The sequence below is a fragment of the Miniopterus natalensis genome, chromosome 2 (assembly GCF_054644295.1).
Source record: "Miniopterus natalensis isolate mMinNat1 chromosome 2, mMinNat1.hap1, whole genome shotgun sequence".
In the NCBI taxonomy this organism is placed as follows: domain Eukaryota; kingdom Metazoa; phylum Chordata; class Mammalia; order Chiroptera; family Miniopteridae; genus Miniopterus; species Miniopterus natalensis.
The window spans coordinates 67,311,025-67,319,580 of NC_142082.1; the positions used below are offsets into that span (position 1 = coordinate 67,311,025).

At 36.6% G+C, this 8,556-nt stretch overlaps 1 pseudogene; it reads left to right on the top strand.

Annotated features, from left to right (window-relative positions):
• Positions 1–742: 742 nt before the first annotated feature.
• Positions 743–813, top strand: LOC148093694 (U6 spliceosomal RNA; annotated as a pseudogene).
• Positions 814–8,556: the final 7,743 nt, after the last annotated feature.

Here is an 8,556-nt window from a genome sequence, read left to right on the forward strand (position 1 = left end):
ATATGTATATATACATGTATATGTATATATATATGATGTTGGTGTGCTTGATAGTGCCCCACAGGTCTCTGGAGATCTGAACTAATTCTGTAAAGTTGGCACTTTTCAATTAATTTTTAGAGTTCTGAAAAAGTTGAATTATATAATTTTTTTCAGGATTCTTATTGCTTTCATGGATAAGTATATTTTCAACATCTTTTTATTTAGGCATTGTGAAGTATTTCTCTCAGCACAGGTTTTTGATTCTGCAAAAGTCATTCATTCAAACACAGCAGTTCAGGTGGTTGAAAAACAATTGGAATTTGAAATCCACTTTGAGGAATACCACTTTGCTTTTAGGAAGGAATTATGTTATATTAAAATTGTTATATTTAACCCCACCAATTGGAGCCTCCTCCTCCTTTAAAAATAGTAGTTGGTGTTTCTTCATTTACTTATATTTTTATTATTGAACCTAAATTCTAGAGGAATAACTTCATTCTATTGGCAATAGGTATTCAAATAACATTTCCAACCACAATTATTCCCAACCACAATTATTGCAAGTGAATACTTTCTTCTTTTTTTTCCCCCATAGAAAGCAGAAAAAAATTATATCAAAAGATGGCAGAAGTAAGAAATTCATCCTGAAAATATAATTTGGTATAGTTGTGCTGGGACAGATCTCCCCTTGATCATGCTCTCCTATTGGCTACAGCACTGTAGTCTCACTATCTCGTGGCAGCTTTTAAACACTTCACCGGTGCTCCCTTCAGCAGTGCATATACTAAAATTGGCATGATACAGAGAAGATAAGCATGGCCTCTGCTCAAGTCAGTACTTACTGTGGCTTTACTGTACATGAAAGAATAATTTTTGTTTTTTCCTGAATTGTTTTGTATATTCAGGATCCTACTATACCCCCGAGAATGAGTGCCATGGTCATGAATTTGATAATGGGATCCTGTATATTCTGAAAGCAAATTTCTCCACAAGTATGTATTGGAAAATATTTCAACCAAAAATGGGACATAATTAATACTGTTCCATATGACCAAGATAATTGAGGATTTACTGTAGAAAACAAAGGGGAAGCAGACCACTCAGACCTAAAGAATCTGAATGTCAGACTCTTATGTGTGGTATTTCATGGGAGACTTTGCTTGGGAGGCTTCATAGTAAGATACTATCTTCCCCACACTAGACTTGCTGTGCAGCCAACACATTGCAGTTTTCTAATTTCAGATGAGCCATTCTCATACACGTATTTGCATTCTTCTCCCTGGCATCATTACTTGGGCCCTCCTTATGAAGGTCTCAGCTGAAACATTATTTTCCACATTGACTCAGTACCTTTCTATCCTAGCTCCTGCCCCCTTTATTTCCCCTAAGCCAAAGGCTCTATAAAGCAATAGAAGTACCTTCTTCAGGGTTTTTTGACATTGAGATAATTACCCCCATCTCTACTTAATCCACCTGACCCCCACATGGTACAATTCCATGAAGAAAATATGAAACACTGAGGAGCCAAAGCCTCTTTTTGCCTTTTGATTTTACTGTCACAGTGAGCAAATAAAGGCTTGATTATAACCTTACATTTGGATTGTTGTCTTTTTTGTCTACCCTGACACTTGCTTGAAAATGCTTGTCAAATCTAACCCCTCTTCCTGAAATAGAATTACGAAGATTGAAACTTGGGGTTCTATTGAAACCTTCAAAGAGTCAAATGATTATTATAGTTATGTCTGATAGAACTAGCTTATTTTTAAAAGTTATGCTCAGTAAAAGTTCATTTTTTGGTTTGCAGCAAAAGCTCCATAGTCTGTAGAAAACTGAGTTTATTTTTCTCACTTCCTTCCTAAACAACAAATACCTGTCATGAGAATCTTGTCAACTTTTAATGTGCTTAATATCAATTCAAGTTTTCTGATTTATTAATTATAAGAGACTGATTCATAGAAAGTTTTGAGAATTCATATAATTCTTAATACAGATCCAGAATAGTTGCACTTTCCCCTCCTTTTTTTCCTGCCTCTGTGGTCCACATTATATAGAACATGTTCATAGTGTTATTGGATCTCTACTAAAATTACTCCTTTCTAGTTCTTATGATTACACTACCAGACAATTTTCAAGGTTCCTTTATCATATGGCTTTGATTTGCTTCTTTGCTGTCTATTTAAGTAATAAAATCCCAGCAATTTGAATGAAGTGAAGACAGGTGGTAGAGATAGCAGTTCATCTTTTTTTCAACTTTTCCAGAGAAAAACTGTGATGATTGGCATAGAGTAAGTTTCTTTCAAAATAAGAATTGATCTCTTCAAGACATATCATCCCCTTCAACCGCATTCATTGCCTCCCGACCTATGAGCAGATTTAGGTTTCAGTATTACCAAATGAGAAAGTACATGTTCTATTCTCATCTTCACTTGAGTTCACAGAATTTTCCTCATTGCAAATCTCAGAGTCTCACTTTTTTTAACAAAATATAATCCTAAATTTCACAAGGTTGGTACCTCAACCAACATTGTAATTCTACAAACAGTATAATGATAATTTGTGTTTAATATTCATCACACTTAACCTGGACTTGTAGTAAATGAGAGATGCTTTTAAGGCCACCCAGAAGGATTTTAGTTTCATATCCCAATTTGAGCCAAGAAATTTAAAACCTGAGCTTGTCATTTTTATGTTAGTGCTCAATGACACTCAAAAGAAACCATCCCATGTCATAATCCTTGTAATATCACTATTTCTGTTACTGTTGAGTGAGCAGGGACTGGGTCCTCCAAGGCATTTGCTTTTTAAGCACTTAATCATAGTCAACCACAGGTGATAATTTGATTAACAGTGATGCTCCAGTATGCTGAGGATTGCTAGCTTCCCATTTCCCATTGGCAAGTTGTTTAAACCCATTCCAAAATTCTATATTGAGTGCCTATTTTCTGAGCTTACTCCAAAAATTAGATTGTTGGACAAGCCCCTGTCAGAAGATAAATCAGGCCAGTAGTTCTGACAGAGAAAAATTTATACAAAGAAATTTTAAACAAATATTTGAAGATTGAAAAGGCAAAATGAAAACACTGAGATTATACAGATCTAGACAGTGTAAAACTAGCTACCGCACTTACAGCTGAGAGAACAAAGGTAAGATGTTGAGAATGGTGATACTAAGCAGTGTAGAGGGGAAAAAAATTGTTTAACTGTTGCTAGAGCCTCAGAAACTTTAAGAAGAATTCTCATTGAGTTATAACTTATTTCATCAAGGAGAAAATATCAGTCTCATGAAAAATTAATTAGAAATGAAATATAGATGTGTCACTTCTCCCAAGTGATAAAGAGTAGCCCTCTCAGTGAACAGAACTATAAGCAATACACATGGTTATCTACTCCATATGGAAAGAATTTGCCTCAAGTGTGAGATATTCAATAATTCCTTGGAAGTGACAAGTGCCTGGACAATAGTTTTCTGGGTCCTGACAGTAAAAAAAATGGAAGTTTAGTGACAAAGAGTTCTGAGGATGAAGCATGTAGATAGACCTATAGACCCAAAGACTTAGAATATTTATGTTTCATGTTAATTTACACTGGAGATGATTCATTGAAGAATGTCTGTCAATAATTAAATGGTTATGAATATATCATTCAGTCTATCTCTAGGCAACCCCTTGCTTGTGTAGTTCCATAAGTAGAGAATCTATGGTAACAGGGTTGAAGACTGTGCATTTGCCTGATTACATGGGTGATGTGTGCAATTTTCTAGACTTACATATCAACAGTAAGCCTTCTTCACCATTGCTTGAAAATACTACCAAGGTACCTTGTAGCAAGGTAATTATACTTGACTCTTTCCATCTGAAGGAATTTATTACATATGCCATATATAAAATTTTCTTATCCAAAGTGCTTCAGCCAACACAATCATCTGAAGACATACAGGCATACTTTTTTCATACATGTTATCCCTTACAACTTGTTTTAGACCAAATGTTCTATTTTATGGCCAAGAGATTAACATAGTTGGCTTATGACTTTGAGAATTATTGACTTTGCCATGCATTACACCATTTACCAGAAACTAGCCTGATAAAATTTGAGAGTAATCTGTTTCAGATTCTGCTTAGATTCTGGTACAAGGTCACCAACATGCAAGACTGAGACAATGTCTTCCAGGGTATGATGAAAGATACAGTTGTCACCTGGCCAGCATGTCTCAGGGGTTGACCATCAGCCTATGTACCAGGAGTTCACTGTTCGATTCCCAGTCAGGGCACATACTTGGGTTTTGGGTTCAATCCCCAGTGGGGGGGCATGCAACAGACAGCTGATTAATGACTATCTCTCATCATTGATATTTCTCTCTTTCCCTCTGCCTTTCCTCTCTATGAAATCAATAAAAATATGTTTAAAAAAAAAAAAAGATACAGTTCTTCCCACCAACTAGAATACATGGATTCCAGGAACAAAGGAAAAAAGTAGGAGTAGTATCTCTCACGATCCACCCCAGTGAACCTTTTGAAAATGTAAGATTCTAGTCCACACGATCTTAGTATCTCTCAGATTAGACATCCTGGTTCTAAGAGGGGGTTATTTCCTTCAGTGGAATAGGTAAGGTTTTACTGAATATTAAACTATGCCTATCATCTGTCTGCTTTAGTCTGCTCAGGACAATGGAAAAACTAGCAAATAAAAGTTACTCATCTTGAAGTAGTGATCATAATTACCAGGAGACATTAGGATTGCAGCCACAGGAGGATTGATAGGGACAGGCAGGAACATGATGGGAACTTAGAGGTTTCACAAAGATGACTTAGTACTTATATAGTGATATCATTTAATGGGCAATTGCAGCAACTACCCAATAAACACTTGGCTGCTAAAAGCTCAGACCCCTGAAGATGGTATTTGGTTAACACCAGCAAGCAAGCAAATCCAGTCAACAGCAGTACTTGTCATGGATAAAGGGAACTTATAGAATGGTTGGTCAATAAGGGAAAGGATAAATATCAATTAAAGTCCCTGGAGAAATTTCCCCAGTATCTTGCTTTACCAAACTGTGTACCTTGAGTATTTCAGGAAATGCTATGTTCCATAATCTTGTAGAGGACTCTGAATGATTTAACTAGTCACTGCCTCCTGAGGGAAAAATGTGAAGGCTTCTTCACACACACATGTGTCAAACTGAAACATGGAACCTGGATATAATGAGAACATATATGTGGATCTGTATGGTACAAGGTAAGGAATGTGTGAACTACATTTTACGAGCTTCTCAGAGTCACTTGGATTCATTTGTTTCTTAAGCACTAACTGCCTTATCATTACTACATCCTTGGGAGATGATTTCTCATCATGTAGCATCACCTGCTCTCTTGTCCTGCCTCAGGGTAAGTGATGGACTTAAATTATCTTAACTTTACCTACCAAGACAAGACTCATAATACCACTAATAAATAATTTAATATAAAGATGCACATGTACAGTTAATTCAAGTATTTAGATTATGTTAGAACATTTTTATTATTTGCGATGAGAAAACAAATGTTAATAAAATGTAAATAAATGAATAAATCTAATAACAAAGATTACATATATAACAATTTTAATCTATATTCAATTGTTTAGTGCAGTAACATTCACCACACTAAACAAAATAACCCTTAAAAACTACATTTCATGTTTAGCTATTTAATTCCATTTCAGTCATGAGATTACAAGAAAAAATAAAGTTCATTATTTTATTCATTGTTAAATTTTTAATTATTAAAAATTTATCTTTATTGTTGAAAGTATTACAGATATATCCCTTTTTCCCCATTGATCCCCTCTACCCTGCATCCAACCCCTCCCCAATGCTTTCACCACACTATTGTCTGTGTCCATGGGTTATGCATATATGCATATAAATTATTTCATTAATCTCTCCCCACTCATTCCCCCACCTCTGCTTTCCCACTGAGGAGCATCAGTCTGTTCCATGCTTCTGTGTATCTGGATCTAATTTGTTTCTCAGTCTATTTTGTTTATTAGATTCCACATATAAGTAAGATCATCTAAAACTGTATCAAGAAGAGTCAGAAAACCTGAATAGGCTAATAATAACTGATGAAATTTACCAAGCAATAAAAAAAACTCCCAGAAAACAAAAGCCCTGGTCCAGATGGCCTCTCAGGGGAACTTTCTAATTCTTTAAGTTGTAAGGTTAGATAGTTTACTAAAAATTTTTCTTGCTTTTTGAAGGAGGCCTGCAGTGCTGTAAACTTCCCTCTTAGGGCTGCTTTTGCTGTGTCCCATGGATTTGGGGTTGTTGTATGTTCATTTTCATTTGTTTCCAGAAAGTTTTGATTTCTATCTTGATCTTATTGGTAACCCCTCCATTGTTTAATAACATGCTAGTTAGCCTCCATGTGGTTGAATGTTTTTGAGTGTTTTTACTGTGGTTGATTTCTAATTTCATGCCATTGTGATCTGAGATGTTTGATATGATCTCAATCTTCTTGAACTTGTAGAGACTACTTTTCTGTCCTAACATGCAGTCTATCTTTGAGAATGACACATTTGTGTACTTGAGAGAAATGTATATTCTGCAGCTTTGGGTTGCAATGTTCTGTAAAGGTCAACTAAACCCATAAACCCATTTGATCTAGTGTGCTATTTAGAGTCCCTGTTTCTGTGTTTATTTTTTGTCTGGAAGAGTTATCCAGTGAAGTCAGTGGGATGTTAAAGTCCATGATTATGACTGTATTGCTGTTGATCTGTCCCTTAAAGTCCTTAAGATTATTATTGATAAGTCATTATTTGTTTCCATTTTAATTCTTTATGGCTATGTTTCTCTATTTATTCTTCTTATTACAGCCGTCCTTTTAACATTCCTTAAAATGCTTCTATTTCTACTTCTAATTACACCAATTCCTTTAACATTTCCTGTAAGCTGGTTTGGTGGTGATAAACTCCTCAGGCCTTTTTTTTTTTTTGTCCAGGAAGCTCATTATTTCACTATGTTTTGAATGATAACCTTGCTGGATAGAGTAGTCTTGGTTTCAGATCCTTGTTTTGCATTATCTTGAATACTTCATGTCATTCTGTTCTGGCCTATAGAGTTTCTGATGAGAAGTTAGCTGATGGCCTTATGGGAGCTGTTTTGTAGGTAGCAAAGGAGTTGCCTTTAAAATTCTCTCTTTGTCTTGAATTTTTGGCATTTTAATAATTATGTGTCTGGGCGTGGATCTCTGGAATCTTCTTGCATGGGACTCTCTGTGCCTCCTGGACTTGTGTGACTTTTTCCTTGACCAGGTTAAGAAAGTTTTTTTGCCATTATTTCTTCAAACAGGTTCTCTAACCCTTGCTTACTTTCAACCTTCTCTGGCACTCTTATGATGACAGTATAGTTATATTTCATGTTGTTCCTCAGCTCCCTTAGACTATCCTCCCACTTTTTAATTGATTTTATTTTTGGATCTCTGATTAAGTGATTTTTTCTACCCTGTCTTCTAATTTGCTCATCCGATCCATAGCTTCCACTAATCTGTTTATTCCTTCCAATGTATTCTTTGTTCCTGCTATATCATTCTTCATTTCTGTCTGGTCATTTTTCATAGTTTCCATATCTTTTTTTATGCTGTTGAGCATCCTTACAACCAGTACTCTGAACTCTATATGTGAAAGATTGCTTATCTCCATTTCATTTAGCTCTGCTTCTAGAAACTTCTCTTGTTCTTTCATTTGGAGATTGTTTTTTGTCTCCCCATTTTGGCTACCTATTTGGGCTTGTTTGTATGTATTAGGTAGGCCTGCTAGGACTCTCAGTCTTTTTAGAATATTTCTCGCCTGGCCGGGCGTGGCTCAGTGGTTGAGCATCGACCTAGGATCCAGGCGATTGGGTTCGATTCCCAGTCAGGGCACATGCCCCGGTTGTGGGCTTGATCAATGACTCTCTCATCATTGATGTTTCTGTCTCTCTCTCCCTCTCCTTTCCTCTCTCTGAAATCAATAAAAATATATTAAAAAAAAAAAAAGAATATTTCTGGTGCATGCCAATATCAGATGCTGTTTGTGACTGGCCTTGAGTACCCTGTTTGGAGCTCTCAACAACCCATAGCTTGAGGTCCCCTTTTGGGGTCTGCATGTGTTTGGACAGGAGCAAGATGCACACCAAAGTCTGCTTTTCCAAGGCCCAGGTCAAGAAGCAAATCTGACAAAGACTCAAAGCATTCTGAGGTCTATATTGCCTGCAGACTGATTAATCTGATTCTCTTAATAAGCCTCAGGCTGTAGAAACTCCATAGGGTGGGTGGCTGGCTGTTATCAGTCTCTTAATGAGCCTCAGGCTGTAGAAATTCCACAGGGTAAGGAGAAAGGTTTTCCAGCAGGGTGGGCAATTGCTTCCCCCTCAGTCCAAAGTTGCTTAGAAGTTAAATGTCTGTCTATGAAGGACGTCCTCTGCAGTATGGGGGAATAATTCTGCACAAGAATCCAGAGGGGTGCCCTCTGAGCTCTATCTCCAGAGCCCACAACCCTAGAGTCTCCTCACATAGCTCCAGTCCACTCTGCCCACCATTTGCTGGAGCCGGAGGTAAG